General features: G+C 42.5%; 2 long non-coding RNA genes across 2 annotated transcripts; both read right to left on the bottom strand.

The window, feature by feature from the left end:
- Positions 1 to 1,648: 1,648 nt before the first annotated feature.
- Positions 1,649 to 4,709, bottom strand: LOC123770766 (uncharacterized). Its single transcript, XR_006774401.2, has 2 exons — positions 4,159 to 4,709; positions 1,649 to 1,953 (listed from the first exon to the last, which is right to left on the bottom strand). It is a non-coding gene; the product is annotated as an uncharacterized lncRNA (long non-coding RNA).
- Positions 4,710 to 17,313: 12,604 nt separating this feature from the next.
- LOC138353026 (uncharacterized) lies at positions 17,314 to 23,549 on the bottom strand. Its single transcript, XR_011223013.1, has 2 exons — positions 23,447 to 23,549; positions 17,314 to 18,079 (listed from the first exon to the last, which is right to left on the bottom strand). It is a non-coding gene; the product is annotated as an uncharacterized lncRNA (long non-coding RNA).
- Between the last annotated feature and the right edge of the window lie 657 nt (positions 23,550 to 24,206).

Here is a 24,206-nt window from a genome sequence, read left to right as displayed (position 1 = left end):
CATTGCACCTTCTTCATACCTCGTCAGTAAGAATTGATGTGAATGAATTTATAATGTCAGTTAAGCCATTTACATGTATCAGGCACCGGATGGGGCCCTAGCAGCGAGCCTTGTAGTACACCGCTAATTGTCTCTCTCAGCTCTGATACCTCCCCCCTCTCACTGTGAGCATCCTACCAGAGATATATATTTTTTCAACTTAACACTCTTCCCGATTCTCCAACCTCACTTTTGTTGTTGTTGTTGAAAAGGACTCTCTTGTCTCAGACACTACCGGAAGATTTCTGACACTGAAGAATGAAGTCTACCCTCTTTTTCTGTTTATTGTTATCATGAAAACTCTGAATAAGTTTGTCGAGAAAGATTTCTCATTGCTGAATTCATAATGATGGATAACACAATTATATTGTTTGAATTGTTCTTGAAGCCTCCATCGAAACGGCATCTTTTGCATCTTAGATAAGATGCTTGTTAGTGATGCAGTTACTGGTTCAGTTCAGAGGATCTTTCCTTCCTTCTTTGTTATATATATATATATATATATATATATATATATATATATATATATATATATATATATATATATATATATATATATATATATATATATATGTCGTACCTATTAGCCAGAACGCACTTCTCAGCCTACTATGCAAGGCTCGATTTGCCCAATAAGCCAAGTTTTCATGAATTAATATATTTTCTCTAATTTTTTTCTTATGAAATGATAAAGCTACCCATTTCATTATGTATGAGGTCAATTTTTTTTTGTTGGAGTTAAAATTAACGTAGATATATGACCGAACCTAACCAACCCTACCTAACCTAACTTAATCTATCTTTATAGGTTAGGTTAGGTTAGGTAGCCGAAAAAGTTAGGTTAGGTTAGGTTAGGTATGTTAGGTAGTCGAAAAACAATTAATTCATGAAAACTTGGCTTATTAGGCAAATCGAGCCTTGAATAGTAGGCTGAGAAGTGCGTTCTGGCTACTAGGTACGACATATATATATATATATATATATATATATATATATATATATATATATATATATATATATATATATATATATATATATATATATTGGCACCACATTAGTTGTTTTCTACATCTCTGGTAAACGTTGCTGATCAATTAAAACCATAACAAAGGGACTGCACAGTGCTGCAGTCACCTCGTTCAGCATCCATGGTGATAACTTGTGTGCATCCAAGACTTTCATCTCACCCACTTCCTCTCGCTGCTTCTATACTTCTTGTGTGACTTCTAATTCGTTCATTCATTCTTCTGATAATGTCTCTTCTCGAAGAACTCTTAGATTTGAGATCAGATCAGGTTCTAGCCTGGAAACTTCCAGGAAGGATTAGTAGACTATTTCACACACTTCCTTGTCATTCTCTGTGTGATCCTGGCTGTGGCTATGGAGCTATTAGGGTTGGTCCTTGGCTTCGCATGCTATGTCATTCTCAAAGTGTTCTCTACTACTACCCGAATTCCAAGACGTTTGTTCCCCCCTCTATCACATTTTATGAAGCTCTTGCGCTGGATTAAGATCATAATCTTTAACATCTTTTTGCATTCATGGTTTGCTTGCCAAATTGTGGGCTGGTGATTTGACAGGGGTGATGGGGAGTAAACACACACGTGTATATAATGCATTAGCCAAATTATATTTAGTTTGAATAATGAGAGAGAACAATACATTTATTCCTGTGGTCAGAATCCATTTTTAACCAAAATGGCCACGGCGTCTAAATCCACCACCGAATCTTCCGAATCCACCACTAAATCTACCAAATCCTCGACCCCCGCCAAATCGTCCAAACTGTGGGTCAGCAGCGGGGTCAGCCTCAGCGTAGGGGTCAGGGTCAGCCAGGGCGTAGGGGTCAGGCATAGCTCGGGCTGACCCCATCAGGGCGGCCAGGGCCACCACCAACACCAACATCAGCGACAACTGAAATATTGAAAGACAAAAATCGTTTATCTCCTGTAGTTATGTAGATAGTAATGTGTTTAAAGAATATGAAATGTTCTTGCTTCAGTGGTCAGAGCTGTCGACTCGCTGCCGATTTGATGGTTGTTGGGTTGTTAATTGATGGAAAGATTACCAGGTAACTTAATAGTCGTAATATTATGTACGAAATGATCTCTGAGACTGATTGCATTATTGCTGTTAAACCTCATTGGCTTTACTCACATTTCATTATGGTTTTACCACACACACACACACACACACACACACACACACACACACACACACACACACACACGACAGTTGGTCGACACCACACATCAGTTGATTGACAGTTGAGAGGCGGGACCAAAGAGCCAGAGCTCAACCCCCGCAAACACAATTAGGTGAGTGCAATTAGGTGAGTACACACACACACACACACACACACACACACACACACACACACACACACACACACACACACACACACACACACACACACACACACACACACACATCCTGGAGTATACAGCTCCAGCATGGAGTCCATATCTAGTCAAGGATAAGATTAAACTGGAAAAGGTTCAAAGGTTTGCCACCAGACTAGTACCCGAGCTGAGAGGTATGAGCTACGAGGAGAGACTACGGGAATTAAACCTCACGTCGCTGGAAGACAGAATAATTAGGGGGACATGATCACCACATACAAGATTCTCAAAGGAATTGAGAGGGTAGATAAAGACAGGCTATTTAACCTATGGGGTACAGGCACTAGGGGACACAGGTGGAAATTGAGTGCCCAAATGAGCCATAGAGACATTAGAAAGAACTTTTTTAGTGTCAGAGTAGTTGACAAATGGAATGCATTAGGAAGTGATGTGGTGGAGGCTGACTCCATACACAGTTTCAAATGTAGATATGACAGAGCCCAGTAGGCTCAGGAATCTGTACACCAGTTGATTGACAGTTGAAAGGCGGGACCAAAGAGCCAGAGCTCAACCCCCGCAAGCCTGCAAGCACAACTAGGTGAGTACACACACACACACACACACACACACACACACACACACACACACACACACACACACACACACACACACACACACACACACACACACACACACACGCACACATAGGGCCTCGTAGCCTGGTGGATAGCGCGCAGGATTCGTAATTCTGTGGCGCGGGTTCGATTCCCGCATGAGGCAGAAACAAATGGACAAAGTTTCTTTCACCCTGAATGCCCCTGTTACCTAGCAGTAAATAGGTACCTGGGAGTTAGTCAGCTGTCACGGGCTGCTTCCTGGGGTGTGTGTGTGTGTGTGTGGTGTGGAAAAAAAAAGTAGTTAGTAAACAGTTGATTGACAGTTGAGAGGCGGGCCGAAAGAGCAAAAGCTCAACTCCCGTAAAAACACAACTAGTAAACACATACATTTAATATGAGTTTGGGGTGACATAAATAGGAGCTGCCTCCTATGGACCAATAGGAGCTGCCTCGTATGGACCAATAGGAGCTGCCTCGTATGGACCAATAGGAGCTGCCTCGTATGGACCAATAGGAGCTGCCTCGTATGGACCAATAGGAGCTGCCTCGTATGGACCAATAGGAGCTGCCTCGTATGGACCAATAGGCTTTCTGTTTTTGTTATTTTGTTTTGGACCAAATAGCAGTAAATAGGTACTTGAGTTATTCAACAGTTGTCGTTGCATCCAGAGGAAGGCGAGTCTTTGGTTTAGAGGGGACTTTGATAGGTCCTAAAAGAGTTTCTGTTCAGACAATGGGAAAGCAGTTTCGTGAGTTTGGTGAGAAGCTAACACTGAAAGCATGTCGCAATACTGGCAACTCTTGCTCATATATATTGTCTTCCTGCCCCTGTCAAGTGATCAATATTACCAATAATTCCCGCACTATAATGATATATTTACAGCTTTGTGGAGTCTTCGTAGTGGAGACTTATCACAAGGCTTGAAAGTCTATCACCGAAGTCTTTCTCCCTCACAGTTGGGGACGGGAAGTCTTATAGGTTTATCCAAGCCTCCCTTGACAACAACTGGCCATTTCCCAGAATGCAACCCACAATAGTGTGCTAACTCCCGGGTATATATATATATCCAGCTAGGTGAGCAGAGGCGAAAGGCGTCAGTAAACACTGTGTAGGAGATGAGAGTGATGGATTAAGGGACTCTGATCAAAGCTGTACTCACAAATCTCATGTTGAAAGTGGTTCGGTTGTAGAGTGAATTGGTTTGGAAGATCTCGGCTTATCTCTGTGCTGTCGTTGAGAGCTGCAGTTCCTTATATACTCCTCAGGAGGCTTAGGGGGGGGGGGGGATTCCAAGTCCCCGCCCCGCATCTTCTTCTCTTAATGTTCCAGCAGTATAAGAACTTGTTCTAACCCGTTCGCCCTTGGCGAGGAAATTCCCAGAATGAGCTCGGAGGCCTGGACATAAGATGATCTTGGAGATGGCCGGTAATGGGTCAGAGTGGATTGAATCTGGAATTATTTATTGCTGGTTTTACCTGTTTTTCTTTTCAGAACTTCATTAATTACTTTTAAAATTGCTTCACTGTCTCCAGGGGGCTCCTTCTGTCTTTAGCTTGTTGCGGTCTGTCTCTGCTTCTGTCAATAGTTAGTATTGTTTCTGCACTTCTGGACTGTAATCCTTATGTGACGGGCCTCAGTAATTGATACTTAATCCTCACAATTAAGAATATTCTAATTTGGACACGTTTCATATACTAATTTAGGGCTTAGTGCTCGGGTCTCTATTTATATCTGTCTCTTTATTTTCCTTTCTCCCTCCCCTACCTCCCATTTTCTCTCTGCCTCACGCACTCCCTTCCGTTTTCTAACCCCCGTTCTCTTTCTCCCTCCACCACTACCATTCTCTCTTTCAGAACATTCAATGAACGCTCCCAGCAAACACAAGACGTGACCACATCATTATTTTTACCATTGTTAGATACAAAGTTGTCAAAACGTCGAGGCTACGTTCTGTGTAACAAACAGCTGTAAATAAATTAAAATCACTATCACGACCAAACTACGACGTTGCTAAAACGTTCGTTACACGTTTTTAACAATGTTCCAATACGTCATGCAAACGTTATGCCAAGATGTAATAACGATATTACAAGTTGTAACAAGCGAAAAATAGGGGACAGTTTCGATTTGTTTTTGAAATTTGTCCTGGATATGGACAATTAAACCCACGTTCTGGAGTTATTAGGAGTTGCTGGTAATATGAAGCCCATTCTTCCTGTGCAACAGACAGCACTTACAGTAACGATGGGGACCATCGTACGTATTTTGAGCTAATGGACACTTAGAAAGTAGCATTTCGTACTATTGAATTTAGACAAACCGATAAAGGTTTTGTATTTATGTTGCTAATAAAACCTAACCTAACCATCCTAGGCTTAATACACACTAAGGATAAATTTAGTACATATGTATGTGCAGGCGATAAGTCACAATAACGTGGCTAAAGTATGTTGACCAGACCACACACTAGAAGGTGAAGGGACGACGACGTTTGAAGGGACAATCGACTTGAGAATGGTCCAGGACGGACCGAAACGTCGTCGTCCCTTCACCTTCTAGTGTGTGGTCTGGTCTACATATGTATGTGTTATACTAGGCCTAGGAATATTTAAGTTTACATATTAGCTGTATATATATATTTTTTTTTTATTCTATAAAGTAAATAGTACCAAATTCTAATTGTTCATTACGTCAATATATATGTAGAATGGTGCACCTAGTTACAGAAAGTACTATCTATAAGCAGGAGGATGGGTTGTAATATGACTCACTCCTACTTGAAGAGGGGCTGGGGAGGGGTGGGGGGTTGTCCCCGACCCCGCCTATGATACCCCCATCCCCCCCCCCACACAGTCACAATTCATCATGCAAAGTTGCGAGAGACTAACCGCACCCATCTGGTCTCAAGCCTTGGAGAAACACTTTTTTTTTTAATAGATACTTGGGTGGAAAGTATCCGGCAGCGCCCGGGTCTCTCTCTCTCTCTCTCTCTCTCTCTCTCTCTCTCTCTCTCTCTCTCTCTCTCTCTCTCTCTCTCTCTCTCTCTCTCTCTCTCTCTCTCTCTCTCTCTCTCTCTCCCCCTCTCTCTCTCTCTCTCTCTCTCTCTCTCTCTCTCTCTCTCTCTCTCTCTCTCTCTCTCTCTCTCTCTCTCTCTCTCTCTCTCTCTCTCTCTCTGTCTCTCTCCCTCTCTCCCTCCCTCCCTCCCTCCCTCCCTCCCTCCCTCCCTCCCCACTCATTCCAGTCTCTACCAATCTTCCCCCCTCTCTCATCTCTCTTTCTCCCTCCCTCCTCCTCTCTCATCTCTCTTTCTCCGTCCCTCCCTCTCTCCAACTTAATCATGTTGCTTACTCTAATGGATTCATTGATGAGCAGGTAGAGATGAAGGAGATTGCAATATAGGAGGTAAGGCATAGAAAGGAGATGAGGAACAAGAGGAGAGTGAGAGAGAGATGTGGAGGGGCAGAGAAGTGAGAATAAGATTTGGAAGTAGCGTTGGAAGGTTGAATATAAGGAGTTAGTTGGAACATGCGTTTATGTGTGTATTTACTATTTGTGTTTATCATTTGTGCCTGCAGAATCGAGGTATTAACTCTTGGACCCAACCTTTCTAACCAATCTATTTTCCTCTAATATGTCTACTACATATATTTGTCTCTTAACATACACACACACACGCACACGTCCTCCAGGAAGCAGGCCGTAGCAGCTGTCTAACTCCCAGGTATCTATTTACTGCTAAGTGAACAGAAGCATCAGGGTGAAAGAATCTCTTTCCATTTGTTTCTGCCTAGGCTGGGAATCGAACTCGGGCTCTTAGGACTAGGGCCCCCGAATGTTGTCCACTCAGACCCCCCTCGTTGCTGATGGAGGGGGGGCCCTTGCTTGTGTACTCACCTATTTGTACAATAGGTATAAATTGCAGGATCGAGCTTTGGCTCTGCAGGATCTGTATGTATGTGTGTGTGTGTGTGTGTGTGTGTGTGTGTGTGTGTGTGTGTGTGTGTGTGTGTGTGTGTGTGTGTGTGTTTAATATTTGTGCCTACAGGATAAAACTGTTAGCTCTTGGACCTCGCTTTTCAAAGCGTCGGTTCTGTAATGTACACATGCATATCCCCAGGATGCAGCCCGTAGCAGCTGTCTAACTACCACGTTACCTATTTACTAAGTGAACAGAGGCACGAGGTGAAAGACACTCTCGTGTCTATGTGTTTCTACCTCGGCCGGGGCATCATAGGGGTCTAAGACTACCGACGCCGCTCACTCACACCAGCACTGGTGGATTTGTGTGTACACACAGTGAGATAGGGGTCTGACGGCTAAGTGGACAGCGCTCGGGATTCGTAATCCTAAGGTTCCGGGTTCGATCCCTGGCGTAGGCGGAAACAAATGGGCATAGTTTCCTTCACCCAGCAGTAAAATAGGTACCTGGGAGTTAGACAGCTGCTACGGGCTGCTTCCTGGGGATGTGTAACAAAAAGGAGGCCTGGTCGAGGACCGGACCGCGGGGACGCTAAGCCCCGAAATCATCTCAAGATAACCAAGATAACGGTGCTATGTGTGCCTATAGGCTCGAGATTTCGTGACCTATTTTTCCATCATATGTACTTTTTAAAGTTATGAATGAAGTTAGCTACTATAACCTGCTCCTGTAGTTCTTTCCATTTTCCCCCTCTAATCTTACGCTACAGGAAACCTTCCCAATATGTCTGTGGCTCATCTGAGTCTGAAGCTTCCATCCATGTGCTCTTGTTCTATTGATGTTCATTGTAAACATTTCCACTTTTTTCCCCACTGTCAATATGTGTTATTATGTGATTGAATTTGTTAAAAACATATGTCAGCTGTATATATTAGGAGTTTATGTGCGTGTATATACATGTGTGTATACCGGATTTAGTGTGTATGTTGTGTATTTCATCAAGTGCATACATACAGTATTGTATATGCACGTATATGCTTCCAGAGTCCATTTAAAACTGTATAGTTATCAGAGTCAAACTACTATGATAATCTAAATGGTAAGTAAAATGTATAATGTATATGTATAATGTAAAATGTATCAATGTATAATGGTTATACATGATATTTTGATTTAAGTATACATGGTCCAATATGTATCGCAATCTACATAGCACCTTAACAATAGGGGTATAAATTAAAGTACGATATATGAAAATAAGTATAATTTTCACGGCATTTGAGTTGACGGGTTTAGTTATTGAGGAAGTCGGTAGGAACTGCATCAAATGACACTCTTCGCAATGTATTTAATTTTGGTGATGTATCTAGCCTGCTAATGATGCTGTTTGTAGAAGATGATAGATGCTGCTTGTTGGAGATGCTGATCTGGATTAGTTTGATCAGCTGTCTTACTCTCCAGGCCTTAGACTGCGTCAGCAGAATTAGTCGATATGCAGGCGTAAAAGTACATTTGAGGATATGTACTTTTATGTAGTTTTTAGAGCGGTATTGTCTAGCATTCGAAGAGTGGCAGAGTATTGGGATTATCCACGGAAGCCACCACCATGGCCAAATCCACCACGGTGACCGCTAAATCCACCACGGTGACCGCCAAATCCACCACGGTGGCCGCCAAATCCACCACCGAATCCGCCACCGCGGTGACCACCACCGAATCCGCCACCACCGAATCCACCACCGAATCCACCACCACCAAACTGTGGTTCAGGCATAGCTCGGGCTGACCGCATGAGGGCGGCCAGGGCCACCACCACCACCACCATCAGCGACAACTGTAAAAAGAGAACAAGAATAAAATGACTTTAGTGACTTAAGTTCGTCACGGCAAGAATATAATGATGGGAAGACAATCGTCGGCGTTCATCGCCAGTGAATAAATTCCATGAATGAAAAATCGAAACCTATAATGCTTTGCTTCCAACTAGATATGGACAGATGATCTGTTAATGTTTGTGTTAAATATGTCCTGTAAATGAGCCAGATTGTCTAAGATCGGCAGCTTATTGTGTCACTTCTTAGAGGTGTCACTTCTTAGAGGTGTCACTTCTTAGAGGTGTCACTTCTTAGAGGTGTCACTTCTTAGAGGTGTCACTTCTTAGAGGTGTCATTTCTTAGAGGTGTCACTTCTTAGAGGTGTCACTTCTTAGAGGTGTCACTTCTTAGAGGTGTCACTTCTTAGAGGTGTCACTTCTTAGAGGAGACAAGCACTGAGTCATATCTGATTACTGCTGTCAGTCACGGGTCTGCGTGACTGACAGCAGTAATTCCCTGTCAAGCGCCTGCGGTAGGTTTTATATTTATTTAGAATACTACTAAATAACAAGTTTGATAGAGTGAACTACTGGTAGTTCGACAAGCTGAGAATGACGGTAGTTCACGTTGTGTATTGGTGAGGGTTCAGATGCGTTTAGTGTTGTTGTTTAAGATTCGCTACCTGGAACAAAAAGTTCCAAGCAGCACGGCCTATGGTGAGCCCGTAGTCGACTTGTTTGTGTTTAGTGAGTTGTGGGCTTGTGGGGTAATGCGTTGCTGCAGCCGTGTTCAGGTCCACTAATGCGATCCGCTAAACTGGCTAGATATGGCTTAGTTAAGTTAGGTTATATTAACTTAGCTTAGGTTGGATTTTAAGGCCTTTCTTCGGCTACGTTGATTAAGGCAGCTGTTTACGGAAATTTCTGTTCAGTACTTGTACGTTAATTCTTGCATGTTGGTATATATGCAGAAAACCCACATGTGAAAAAATAGAGAATGCTTAACGCGTTTTCGGCTACTTCGCCTTCATCAGAGCACAGTAGAATGAAGCCAAAATTGGTATATATATCTAGGTGTATACCTCCAGAGGGGGGGGGGGGCTGTTGTATATACCCTTTATAGAGCAAGCAGTATTACCATATCGGTGAACAACAACAATATGGGAGCCGGTCGGCCGAGTGGACAGCACGCTGGACTTGTGATCCTGTGGTCCTGGGTTCGATCCCAGGCGCCGGCGAGAAACAATGGGCAGAGTTTCTTTCACCCTATGCCCCTGTTACCTAGCAGTAAAATAGGTACCTGGGTGTTAGTCACCTGTCACGGGCTGCTTCCTGGGGGTGGAGGCCTGGTCGAGGACCGGGCCGCGGGGACACTAAAACCCCGAAATCATCTCAAGATAACTCCTAGTTAATTCCCTGTGATATCACATATGCTATATCAGAAAAAATTACTATTGCAGTTCAAATGCCAAATAAGAACTGTTTTGAATCATTGTACTGACAGCAAGCTATTTCATCTCGTACATAAACAAACTAGGAGTCTGCCTCAACAATATACCTGCTCAAACTCCCTCCATGATCAACACTCACTATAATGTTAAATGTCTAGATCTGATAAAGAGAGATTACTGGTACGGATCTGAAAGATGGTGAACTATGCTTAGCCAGTAACTTAAGTGTCACACTAAGGTCGAATGACGCCTATCAACTCTTCCCACTATATAATTTATATAATTACATAATATACTATAAAGACTACAGTTTTAGTCTAATGTGACCGATGCATTTGCAACTGTAGTTGTTGAATAGTGTTGAATGTGTATTGCTGTATTTACAATATATATATATATATATATATATATATATATATATATATATATATATATATATATATATATATATATATATATATATATATATATATATATAATATATACAGACATGTATACCTGAGAGCTGATACCACGAGTCACAGCTTAGTATAGACATCTACATTATTATCACTGTGTAAATACAAATATTTTGTAACCATGAAATGTTATCAGAAGCACAGCTGAAGAACACGGTTTGAGGTGAGTAATGAGTAATATGAATAAGATTATACCGGGATAAGTTTTAAGGGGGCTGTGTACTCACAAACTTCATGTTGAAAGAGATGATACTTCTCATTGACTGTAGCAGCTAGACCGGGTGCCGGGCCTTATATACCGGGATGGGGCCCCCAGCTGCTGCCAGTAGCCCCGCCCATTCAGGGCCATTCCCGTGGGTCTACGAGGGAAAAGAAACTGGTCCCCTGTTACTTACCTTCAAGGGAGGAGGGAGGGATGGGGAGGACGAGATGTTGTTGTTGTTGTTAAAGATTCGCTACTTGGAACAAGCAGTTCCAAGTAGCACGGGCTATGGTGAGCTCGTAGAGGACGAGAGAGAGGTAGGGGCAGCGGGGGAATAGTTTCCGCATACTTTATAGTTTCACGATTTTTTTGTCTAGATGGGTAATTTTTAACACGTATAGTGTGGGTTGTTTCCTTGTTGTGAATGTTTTCGTAGAGAAGGGTTGTTTGTTGTTGTTGGGATTGTGTTTTGTTTGATCGTTTAGTACAAGAACGTGCGAAGCTTCTTTGTATTTGCGAGTGCAAGAACGGCTTGGGCACTGCTTGGGTTCCTAGGAAATGCCCAGAGCAGGAATTTTCCGAGGAGGAGTTCTCGGAAGGGTGGTGCAAGGTGTGTTTCAACCCATCCTCTTGTTTAGGTAGTACCTATTGTGACGGTCGTTCCGTGAGCGCTTTGTCATGGGTTCGTATCCTGGCCGGGGAGGAATTACTGGGCGCAAATCCTTAACTGTAGCCTCTGTTTAACTCAACAGTAAAATGGGTACTTGGTTGTAACAACGATTCTTCGCGGCGGGGATCGTATTCCAGGGACCTGCCCGAAACGCTACGCGTACTAGTGGCTGTACAAGAATGTAACAACTCTTGTATATATCTCAAAAAAAAAAATAGGCTGAATTCATACGTTCTTAGCTTTTAGATAGTAGTACACTGACTAGTAAGGAATTCTTTTATGATAAATGAAGCTAAAACACATACTTAAATATTCCTAGACCTAGTATAGTACACATATGTACTATATTAGGCCTTGGATATCGTGTATTAGGCCTAGGGAGGTTAGGATAGGTTAGTTTAGTTTGTCAAAGCAACACAAGTAAAACAAATAGTTTTCCGGTTTGTCCAACTCAATAATTCAGATTTCTACGTTCTAATTTCGTTGTACGTCGGTATAGTATAGCATACTATGGCCCTCGTCGTTACTATAAGTACTACCAAAATAGGAGGATGGGCTGCATGATTAGCATGCAAGGAGGCCGCCGAGGGGGTGAAAGCCATTGCTATGCACTGCAGAAGGAATCTGGTATCAGAACACCGTTGCTCAAATGAATGAGTATCTTAGACAAGAATTTACTCCCTTTCGTTGCTGAGAAGAAGAGCTCAAGACGTGACCGCTGGGTAACAGACAAGGAAAACTGTGGATTCTTTTTGGGTTATTTATCCTTTCTAATTTGGTTGCCTGAAAATACCAAAGTGCAGAGGGCGAACCTTCTGCTACTCTTTGGTGTAGATAGGCTTTGTTGAGGTGTGAGAGTTTTTTTGGCGATGATGTGTAGTTACCTTGAGGTTACCTTGAGGTGCTTCCGGGGCTTAGCGTCCCCGCGGCCCGGTCGTCGACCAGGCCTCCTGGTTGCTGGACTGATCAACCAGGATGTTAGACGCGGCTGCTCGCAGCCTGACGTATGAGTCACAGCCTGGTTGATCAGGTAAGGAAAACATTGTCAACTGATCGTCTCGTGGTGGTACACTTGGTTTTGATTTCGTCTCACACTCGGAGATCCCGGGTTCGATTCCCCGGGTGGGACTGAAATGGTTATAGGCGCGTTTCTTGTCACCGAATGCGACTGTTCACCTAGCAGCAAATGGGTTCCTCGGGAGGTGGGCAACTGTTGTGTGGTTGCTTCCGGGGGAAGGTGGCGGGGTCAGCAGCTCAATTTGGGATGACCTCGATACAAGCCTAAAGTATATATTGACAGGCTTCCTGTCACCGACAAAACGAATTAATCAATGATGAGAATATGTAGTTATCAAAATGGGTTTTCTGTTGTCAAGAGTCAGGAAGCAACCAACTCACAACACCCGCCTATTTACTGCTAGGTGAACAGAGGCATCAGATAAAGTGCCCAAACGTCTTGTGTCCTGCAGCGGGAATCGAACCCGGGGCCTTTCGTGTCTTGACCCGATGATGCTGGCTACTACGTCGCTCAGAGGCCTCGATGGGTTTTCCCACACATAAACACTTTCTCTTTCTCCGGAAATAGCCGGTAAGGGTCTAAAACCTGTAGCAACATGGCCACTTTTACGTCACAGTGACGTCACACACCTTGCCGGCGCCATATATAGAGCACATAATACGATATCTTACTTTCACTTAAGTTAGGTTCGGTAGATAATAGGTTAGGTTATACTGAGATAAGATAAGGTAGGTTAGGTTGAGTTAGGATAGCTTAGGTTTGTTTATCATGATGACGAAGAAGGGCGCACATATTTTTCTCAGGTCTTAGACCCCACTCGAAATACCTGTTGGACACGGGTCCGTTTCTCCTCCTTGAGGGACGCGATGTTTCCATCCTGCCTTTCGGTTGAAATATTAGTAAAACATTCCCACAACACTTTTCGCACTAAGAGATAGATTTCTAGGTACAACTTGTCCTCTCGAATAATACAGTGTAGTTAGACTGTTTTTATTTAGTTTTTTTATATAAAAAAATGATTATAAATAGTTTTATTATAAAATTTAATATAGTTTTTATTATAAATTTTTATATAGTTTTTATTATAAAGTTTTTATTATAATTATAAATTATTATAATTTTTAAATTTAAAATTATTATAAATTGTAAATTATTATCATTTTTATTTGATAAATTTAGTTTTTATTATACATTTATAAATCACAGCGCCTCGCTAAATGGGCAGGCTGTTGGCTATATGCGTGGGTCCTCGGTGGTTTAGTAATTTAGTACATCATTTTTGTGACGTTGTACTTTTAGTACTCGAAAAGACGGGTAGCGTAAGTGAATTATGTTAATGGTTTTAGCACTAAGAGATACTTTTACTCACTAGGGCGTAAGTTACCTATTATAATGGCAATGCTAGGCTTTGTGTGCGCCTAGGCCTAAATTGATTGAAGTCAACCAGATGTCACTAAACAATTTAGTTTGTATATTGAATTTGGGTTGATGTCGTATGACCACGTGGTATTGTTTTTGTTTACATTGGAACTGCAGGTGACGTCACGCGGTAACATTGGTTTAATGTTTAGGTGCGGGTTGGTTGGAGAGTGAATAGAGGCAGCACGTGACGTCACCCGGCCATTTGTACCAACACTGCCGGCCAACACTGTAAACATTTGGTCAATGTTTACAGTGCGGTCCAGCAACATTTCTGAGTTTAGTTTAGCGTTTCGAATGTTATAAGTATACACTCGAGAGGCAAAAGTCATGTAAAGCAGCCATAGAAACGTGCTGAAAATTTGGCTGACATAAAAAAATTGGACACGTTTTTAGTAGTGTTTCAAAAACGTTTACAATTCTTTGCCCAGTTAGGAATCTAATATTGAAAATCTTTCGCAACAATCAACACCAAACCCAATCTGACAATTTCCACAACCAAGAAATCCAGTCACTTCTTAGTTTACCCCTAGTTCACCTCAGAACGCTCAGAGTATACCCCAGTTTACCCCCCCAGTACACCTAGTTGTCATACTCTAATGCTCACTGAAATCATAATAATATCTATTATACAGAACCAATCACCATTCTCAACAATACTAATATCCTTACCTCTAAAACCCCCATAACAATTCATACATAGGATTAATGAGATATCCTAACTCACAAGGATATCCTAAGCTCCTAACTTAGGGAGCTGGTCGGCCGAGCGGACAGCACACTGGGCTTGTGATCCTGTGGTCCCGTTTTCGATCCCGGGCGCCAGTGAGAAACGATGGGCAGAGTTTCTTTCACCCTATGCCCCTGTTACCTAGCAGTAAATAGGTACCTGGGTGTTAGTCAGCTGTCACGGGCTGCTTCCTGGGGGTGGAGGCCTGGTCAAGGACCGGGCCGCGGGGACACTAAAAACAAAGCCCCGAAATCAACTCAAGATAACCTCAAGATAACAATGCACTTGCAGTCGTCATCATCCCCTTCCCCATCACTCCTAGGACATAACGTTATTCGAGAGGATAGGGTGATTGAAGAGGTCAATCAGCCTCAATCAATCAAGATGTGGCGCAATGGATTCTCCAAGACTTTACATAGAGTATGATACCTGCTTGATGGGGTTCTGGGAGTTCTACTCACCAAGCCCGGCCCGAGGCTAGGCTTGACTTGTGAGAGTTTGGCCCACCAGGGTGTCCCTTGAAGCGGTCCGCAGGCCCACATATCCACCACAGGCCGGTTGGTCCGGCACTTCTTGAAGAAAATTAGTTTTCTCTTGAAAATGTCCACGGTTGTTCCGGCAATATTTCTTATGCTCGCTGGGAGGACGTTGAACAACTGTGGACCTCTGATGTTTATACAGTGTTCTCTGATTGTGCCTATGGCACCCCTGTTCATTGCATTGTCATAGGTGTCAATGGTGAACTCCCGGGGAACCTATTTACTGCTGGGTGAACAGGTACATTAGGTGAAAGTAAACGTGCCCAACCATTTATTTCCCACCCGTGATTCGAACCCTTGATTCCCGAGTGTGAGTCGAGAACGAACGCAACTGCACTACGGAGACCCTTACCTCCTGGGCTGTGATTGGTTGTCCATATTCGTCCTCGTTGAATATTGCACTCGTTATCCTGATTATTCTTGTCATTATACTTTGTTATCTTCCCTGCATACTTCTACAAGGAGGAGGAAGATGCATTACTCCGCTTGCTAACAAGTTCCTTATCCTTACTCCTGTTGTGGGTGTATGTGGGCTGCAGGTTTTTGCTCAGCTAGCTTCAGCTTTCTGCATTTTCGCCATGTCTTGCAGAGGTTTGTGCCATATCTTGCAGAGGCTTTGCCATGTCTTGCAGATGTTGTGCCATATCTTGCAGATGTTTGTGCCATATCTTGCAGAGGTTTCGCCATGTCTTGAAGAGGTTTTGCCATGTCTTGAAGAGGTTTCGCCATGTCTTGAAGAGGTTTTGCCATGTCTTGCAGAGGTTTGTGCCATATCTTGCAGAGGTTTTGCCATATCTAGCTGAGGTTTTGCCATATCTAGCAGAGGTTTTGCCATGTCTTGCAGAGGTTTTGCCATATCTTGCAGATATTGTGCCATGTCTGCTTCTCTTCCGGTGGGGCTAGTGAAGTCGACCCATTATTTTTATCTTGGCATTTTCTCTTGTGTGTGTGTGTGTGGCTACTTTACAGTTTTTTTAAAAACTCACGATTTTCTTTCAGTGGGTTGTCTCCGAAACTCTTTGTTTACGTGCCACAAAAGTTTCTTTGTTATCGAGATGTTTTATATACTCGTGTTCATTCCCTGTAGTTTTCTTGCTTTGAGGGGTTGAAACCTGCCATTCGTGCGACGTCGGGTTCTCAAGACGGCTCTCAATTTGGGTATTAAGATCGCCTACAAATTCATCTGACGGATGCGGGTGTATACAGAGACTCCCAAACCTGCATGTAAACAGAAAACACGTGGTCGTGGGAAGTCACGTGTTGTTTACTTTGACTCTCATAGCCGCATGTAAACAAAAGCACGTGGCTGTGGGAAGTTGCGTGTTGTTTACTTTGACTCTCATATCCGCATGTAAACAAAAAAACACGTGGTCGTAGGAAGTCACGTGTTATTTATGTAAATATTGACTTAGTGCTTTTTTATCATAATTACCTTACATCATCCTCAAATGCATTCTCGTTTAAGTGCGAAACGCAGTTTCCATAGCAACCTGCACTTTTGCCCTAGCCTGCGTATAAGAGATCCAACCTCGTGTTCGAACCCTTGACATTCAAAGCCTATCCCTGGTCGTGCGAGGGGTTGGGACACACCTCACTCATCATAGCGGGGGAGACTGAATGCCAAGGTTACGATGACTAGGGTAGAGCTCTTGAATGCTGACTAGTAGAGGGGTTAGTTGTAGCGATAATCCTGTTATTTAGCTACGCAATAGTGAATCTCAAGGACGAGTCATTTGCGTTTCGTATGTTAGCGTACACAGAGAATGATAAAAAGCAATGGATTTAGTATAGGTATGGTGCCATCTATACAATGGCAGGTCCACAATACATTGAATGCGACATAGTAATTGCCAGGATCAGGTTGGGCCACAAGCTTTACCACGTCCGGCGACAACAGGATAAACACACAAGGAAATCAGAATCACGTGATAACTGTATTAGAAATTCTTTGGAGCAGGACAAGGGAATGTTCTCTAGAGATTAAATATTCCGTTACGCTATCTTGATCGATAACATATTTTGGGCATCTTAGTGTAGGTCAACTTAATGCCTTAGCCTCTTTGACTATTTACCGAGGATGCAAATAATAGTAATATTGTTAAAAAAATACTTTATTTACGCTGCTAATTACTGAGTGATCAGTTACAACTGTCTAAATAACCATGATGAAAGGCTATTGTTTACACCGTAATCATCTCAAGATAACCGTGTCGGCGCTCCCGATGGAAAGGAAGGGGGGGGGGGAAGAATTGTAAGGGAAAAGCGCCATGCCATTACGACTATATAGCACTTGGAAGGGTTCAGGATAAGGATTTGAGATGGGACGGGGGGAATGGAATGGTGTCCATAACCACTTGGACGGTCGGGGATTGAACGCCGACCTGCATGAAGCGAGACCGTTGCTCTACCGTCTAGCCCAAGTGGTTGGACTGATGAAGGCGCTGAAGGTGTTGATGTTGACGGGTGTTTGATGGTGGATAATAGGTGTTGGAAGTGCTGCAGGTGTTGGAGACGCTCGTCAGCTTCCCTTCACAACACAAGATCACACATTTTGTTTGGTTTTATAATGGCGTCCGAGGAGATTCAGAGTCCTAGACACTACTGTCTTAAGTTTAACGACCGATTCCAAAGCGGCCGCCGCCAAATCCACCTCGTCCACCAAATCCGCCACCATGACCAAATCCTCTTCTGCCAAATCCACCGCTACCAAATCCACTTCCTCCAAATCCACCGCTACCAAATCCGCGTCTTCCAAATCCAAACTGCGCGTCAGCCAGGGCAAAGGGGTCGGGCATAGCGCTGGCTGGCCCCATCAGAGCAGCCAAGGTCACCACCACCACCACCACCAACAACATCGTACACTGAAAGATTGGAAGAAAATCGATTGAATTCCTCTTTGCATTTAACCGAAAAGAGGCACAGACCACAGGTCATTCTAATCTTTAGAACGCTACGTTGTTATGACTTTCTCCTAGGTAAATCATTTACTGTAAAATTAATAAAAATGTACATGTTTATCTCTCAGAATGTTCGGTAGTATGTTTATTGTTTGTGATGTGTGCCTATATATGTATGAACGTTGTACTGAACGGGGTGAGAATAGCTTGAGCTACCTCATCCCTTTGTGTGTATTTTACCTCAATAAACTTATTTCAATTTCAATTTACTGTAAATTTGTGTAAACTAACCCAAGTATAAATTTATAAAACGAACATTTATGAATAAGTTTATGATTTGATTGAGTAGACTTCTAAGGTTAAGTGAAGAATTTTGAGGTATCATAAGCATTATAATGTAAGAATAGAGAACACGGCAGAAGGCTATAATTGATCCATATGAGACAGCTCCTATTTATGTCCACCCCAAACGCTTATGAACGGCACTTAAGGCACTTAAGGGGAGCCGGTCGGCCGAGCGGACAGCACGCTGGACTTGTGTGGTCCTGGGTTCAATCCCAGGCGCCGGCGAGAAACAATGGGCAGAGTTTCTTTCACCCTATGCCCCTGTTACCTAGCAGTAAAATAGGTACCTGGGTGTTAGTCAGCTGCACGGGCTGCTTCCTGGGGGTGGAGGCCTGGTCGAGGACCGGGCCGCGGGGACACTAAAAAGCCCCGAAATCATCTCAAGATAACCCACTCAATCTATCGAGACAGATACGCAGATATCGTCAATATTACAGTATACTTTAGTAACAGGAAATTTCTGTTCAGTACTTGTACGTTAATTCTTGCATGTTGGTATATATGCAGAATAACCCCATGTGAAAAATAGAGAATGCTTAACGCGTTTTCGGCTAATTCGCCTTCATCAGAGCACAGTAGAATGAAGCCAAAATTGGTATATATATATATCTAGGTGTATACCTCCAGAGGGGGGGGGGGGCTGTTGTATATACCCTTTATAGAGCAAGCAGTATTACCATATCGGTGAACAACTCCTAGTTAATTCCCTGTGATATCACATATGCTATATCAGAAAAAATTATTATTGCAGTTCAAATGCCAAATAAGAATTGTTTTGAATCATTGTACTGACAGCAAGCTATTTCATCTCGTACATAAACAAACTAGGAGTCTGCCTCAACAATATACCTGCTCAAACTCCCTCCATGATCAACACTCACTATAATGTTAAATGTCTAGATCTGATAAAGAAAGATTACTGGTACGGATCTGAAAGATGGTGAACAATGTCGCGCCAGGATGGTGAACTATGCTTAGCCAGTAACTTAAGTGTCACACTAAGGTCGAATGACGCCTATCAACTCTTCCCACTATATAATTTATATAATTACATAATATACTATAAAGACTACAGTTTTAGTCTAATGTGACCGATGCATTTGCAACTGTAGTTGTTGAATGTGTATTGCTGTATTTACAATATATATATATATATATATATATATATATATATATATATATATATATATATATATATATATATATATATATATATATATATATATATATATATATATTATTAAATATGACCGAAAAAGTAAGATTAATAATTCTAACACGAATTTTCTCAATCTTTCGTACATTACGCTTCACTGTTGGAGGTAAATCAAAAATCACTTCTCCAAAATTCATTTTTATTTCTAGTCTGACGCGACACGGGCGCGTTTCGTAAAACTTATTACATTTTCAAAGACTTCACAAATACTCAACTGATTAGAACTTACGTATCTCTGATTTTATATCTACATTTGAGTGAGGTGGGAGGGGTGATGTGGCATTAACACAAGACAGAACAAGAGGGGATATTAATAGGGTATTAAAAGTATCAACACAAGACAGAACAGAAACAATGGGTATTGAATAGAAGTGTTTGTAGAAAGCCTATTGGTCCATATTTCTTGATGCTTCTATATTGGAGTGGAGTCTTGAGGTGGGTAGAATATAGTTGTGCAATAATTGGCTGTTGATTGCTGGTGTTGACTTCTTGATGTGTAGTGCCTCGCAAACGTCAAGCCGCCTGCTATCGCTGTATCTATCGATGATTTCTGTGTTGTTTACTAGGATTTCTCTGGCGATGGTTTGGTTATGGGAAGAGATTATATGTTCCTTAATGGAGCCCTGTTGCTTATGCATCGTTAAACGCCTAGAAAGAGATGTTGTTGTCTTGCCTATATACTGGGTTTTTTGGAGCTTACAGTCCCCAAGTGGGCATTTGAAGGCATAGACGACGTTAGTCTCTTTTAAAGCGTTCTGTTTTGTGTCTGGAGAGTTTCTCATGAGTAGGCTGGCCGTTTTTCTGGTTTTATAGTAAATCGTCAGTTGTATCCTCTGATTTTTGTCTGTAGGGATAACGTTTCTATTAACAATATCTTTCAGGACCCTTTCCTCCGTTTTATGAGCTGTGGAAAAGAAGTTCCTGTAAAATAGTCTAATAGGGGGTATAGGTGTTGTGTTAGTTGTCTCTTCAGAGGTTGCATGGCTTTTCACTTTCCTTCTTATGATGTCTTCGATGAAACCATTGGAGAAGCCGTTATTGACTAGGACCTGCCTTACCCTACAGAGTTCTTCGTCGACTTGCTTCCATTCTGAGCTGTGGCTGAGAGCACGGTCGACATATGCGTTAACAACACTCCTCTTGTACCTGTCAGGGCAGTCGCTGTTGGCATTTAGGCACATTCCTATGTTTGTTTCCTTAGTGTAGACTGCAGTGTGGAAACCTCCGCCCTTTTCCATGACTGTTACATCTAGAAAAGGCAGCTTCCCATCCTTTTCCGTCTCGTAAGTGAAACGCAGCACGGAACTCTGCTCAAATGCCTCCTTCAGCTCCTGCAGATGTCTGACATCAGGTACCTGTGTAAAAATGTCGTCAACATACCTGCAGTATATGGCCGGTTTCAAGTTCATGTTGACTAAGACTTTTTGCTCGATGGTACCCATGTAGAAGTTTGCAAACAGGACACCTAGGGGAGAACCCATGGCGACCCCATCTACTTGCTTATACATGTGCCCATCCGGGCTCAAGAAGGGTGCCTCTTTAGTACAAGCTTGGAGTAGTTTCCTCAGAATACTTTCTGGCATGTCAAGAGGAGTACAGGCTGGATCACGATACACTCTGTCGGCTATCATTCCGATTGTCTCGTCCACAGGTACGTTGGTAAACAGCGATTCTACGTCCAACGTTGGACGTAGAATCCTCGTTGGACGTAGAGCCTCGTTGGACGTAGAATCGCTGTTTACCAACGTACCTGTGGACGAGACAATCGGAATGATAGCCGACAGAGTGTATCGTGATCCAGCCTGTACTCCTCTTGACATGCCAGAAAGTATTCTGAGGAAACTACTCCAAGCTTGTACTAAAGAGGCACCCTTCTTGAGCCCGGATGGGCACATGTATAAGCAAGTAGATGGGGTCGCCATGGGTTCTCCCCTAGGTGTCCTGTTTGCAAACTTCTACATGGGTACCATCGAGCAAAAAGTCTTAGTCAACATGAACTTGAAACCGGCCATATACTGCAGGTATGTTGACGACATTTTTACACAGGTACCTGATGTCAGACATCTGCAGGAGCTGAAGGAGGCATTTGAGCAGAGTTCCGTGCTGCGTTTCACTTACGAGACGGAAAAGGATGGGAAGCTGCCTTTTCTAGATGTAACAGTCATGGAAAAGGGCGGAGGTTTCCACACTGCAGTCTACACTAAGGAAACAAACATAGGAATGTGCCTAAATGCCAACAGCGACTGCCCTGACAGGTACAAGAGGAGTGTTGTTAACGCATATGTCGACCGTGCTCTCAGCCACAGCTCAGAATGGAAGCAAGTCGACGAAGAACTCTGTAGGGTAAGGCAGGTCCTAGTCAATAACGGCTTCTCCAATGGTTTCATCGAAGACATCATAAGAAGGAAAGTGAAAAGCCATGCAACCTCTGAAGAGACAACTAACACAACACCTATACCCCCTATTAGACTATTTTACAGGAACTTCTTTTCCACAGCTCATAAAACGGAGGAAAGGGTCCTGAAAGATATTGTTAATAGAAACGTTATCCCTACAGACAAAAATCAGAGGATACAACTGACGATTTACTATAAAACCAGAAAAACGGCCAGCCTACTCATGAGAAACTCTCCAGACACAAAACAGAACGCTTTAAAAGAGACTAACGTCGTCTATGCCTTCAAATGCCCACTTGGGGACTGTAAGCTCCAAAAAAACCAGTATATAGGCAAGACAACAACATCTCTTTCTAGGCGTTTAACGATGCATAAGCAACAGGGCTCCATTAAGGAACATATAATCTCTTCCCATAACCAAACCATCGCCAGAGAAATCCTAGTAAACAACACAGAAATCATCGATAGATACAGCGATAGCAGGCGGCTTGACGTTTGCGAGGCACTACACATCAAGAAGTCAACACCAGCAATCAACAGCCAATTATTGCACAACTATATTCTACCCACCTCAAGACTCCGCTCCAATATAGAAGCATCAAGAAATATGGACCAATAGGCTTTCTACAAACACTTCTATTCAATACCCATTGTTTCTGTTCTGTCTTGTGTTGATACTTTTAATACCCTATTAATATCCCCTCTTGTTCTGTCTTGTGTTAATGCCACATCACCCCTCCCACCTCACTCAAATGTAGATATAAAATCAGAGATACGTAAGTTCTAATCAGTTGAGTATTTGTGAAGTCTTTGAAAATGTAATAAGTTTTACGAAACGCGCCCGTGTCGCGTCAGACTAGAAATAAAAATGAATTTTGGAGAAGTGATTTTTGATTTACCTCCAACAGTGAAGCGTAATGTACGAAAGATTGAGAAAATTCGTGTTAGAATTATTAATCTTACTTTTTCGGTCATATTTAATTATATATGTCTACAGGAAAGACTGCTACCAAAATATATATATATATATATATATATATATATATATATATTTATATATATATATATATATATATATATATATATATATATATATATATATATATATATATATATATATATATATATATATATAATATACAGACATGTATACCTGAGAGCTGATACCACGAGTCACAGCTTAGTATAGACATCTACATTATTATCACTGTGTAAATACAAATATTTTGTAACCATGAAATGTTATCAGAAGCACAGCTGAAGAACACGGTTTGAACACTATTGAGTGAGTAGGTTTAAGTGGGCGTGAGGTGAGTAATGAGTAATATGAGGAAGATTATACCGGGATAAGTTTTAAGGGGGCTGTGTACTCACAAACTTCATGTTGAAAGAGATGATACTTCTCATTGACTGTAGCAGCTAGACCGGGTGCCAGGCCTTATATACCGGGATGGGGGCCCCAGCTGCTGCCAGTAGCCCCGCCACTTAGGGCCAATCCCGTGGGTCAACGAGGGAAAAGAAACTGGTTCCCTGTTACTTACCTTCAAGGAAGGAGGGAGGGATGGGGAGGACGAGAGAGAGGTAGGGGCAGCGGGGGAAAAGTTTCCGCATACTTGAAAGTTTCACAATTTTTTTGTCTAGATGTGTAATTTTTAACACGTATAGTTTGGGTTGTTTTCTTGTTGTGAATGTTTTTGTAGAGAAGGGTTGTTTGTTGTTATTGGGATTGTGTTTAGTTTGATCGTTTAGTACAAGAACGTGCGAAGCATATTTGTATTTGCGAGTGCAAGAACGGCTTGGGCACTGCAGCGTGAGGTTCCTTGGAAATGCCCAGAGCAGGAATTTTCCGAGGAGGAGTTCTCGGAAGGGTGGTGCAAGGTGTGTTTCAACCCATCCTCTTGTTTAGGTAGTACCTATTGTGACGGTCGTTCCGTGAGCGCTTTGTCATGGGTTCGTATCCTGGCCGGGGAGGAATTACTGGGCGCAAATCCTTAACTGTAGCCTCTGTTTAACTCAACAGTAAAATGGGTACTTGGTTATAACAACGATTCTTCGCGGCGGGGATCGTATTCCAGGGACTTGCCCGAAACGCTAGGCGTATTAGTGACTGTACAAGAATGTAACAACTCTTGTA

Source organism: Procambarus clarkii, chromosome 56 (genome assembly GCF_040958095.1).
Source record: "Procambarus clarkii isolate CNS0578487 chromosome 56, FALCON_Pclarkii_2.0, whole genome shotgun sequence".
Taxonomy (NCBI): Eukaryota; Metazoa; Arthropoda; class Malacostraca; order Decapoda; family Cambaridae; genus Procambarus; species Procambarus clarkii.
Note: the sequence above shows the minus strand (reverse complement) of the source record. Positions and strands in the feature narration are given on the sequence as shown.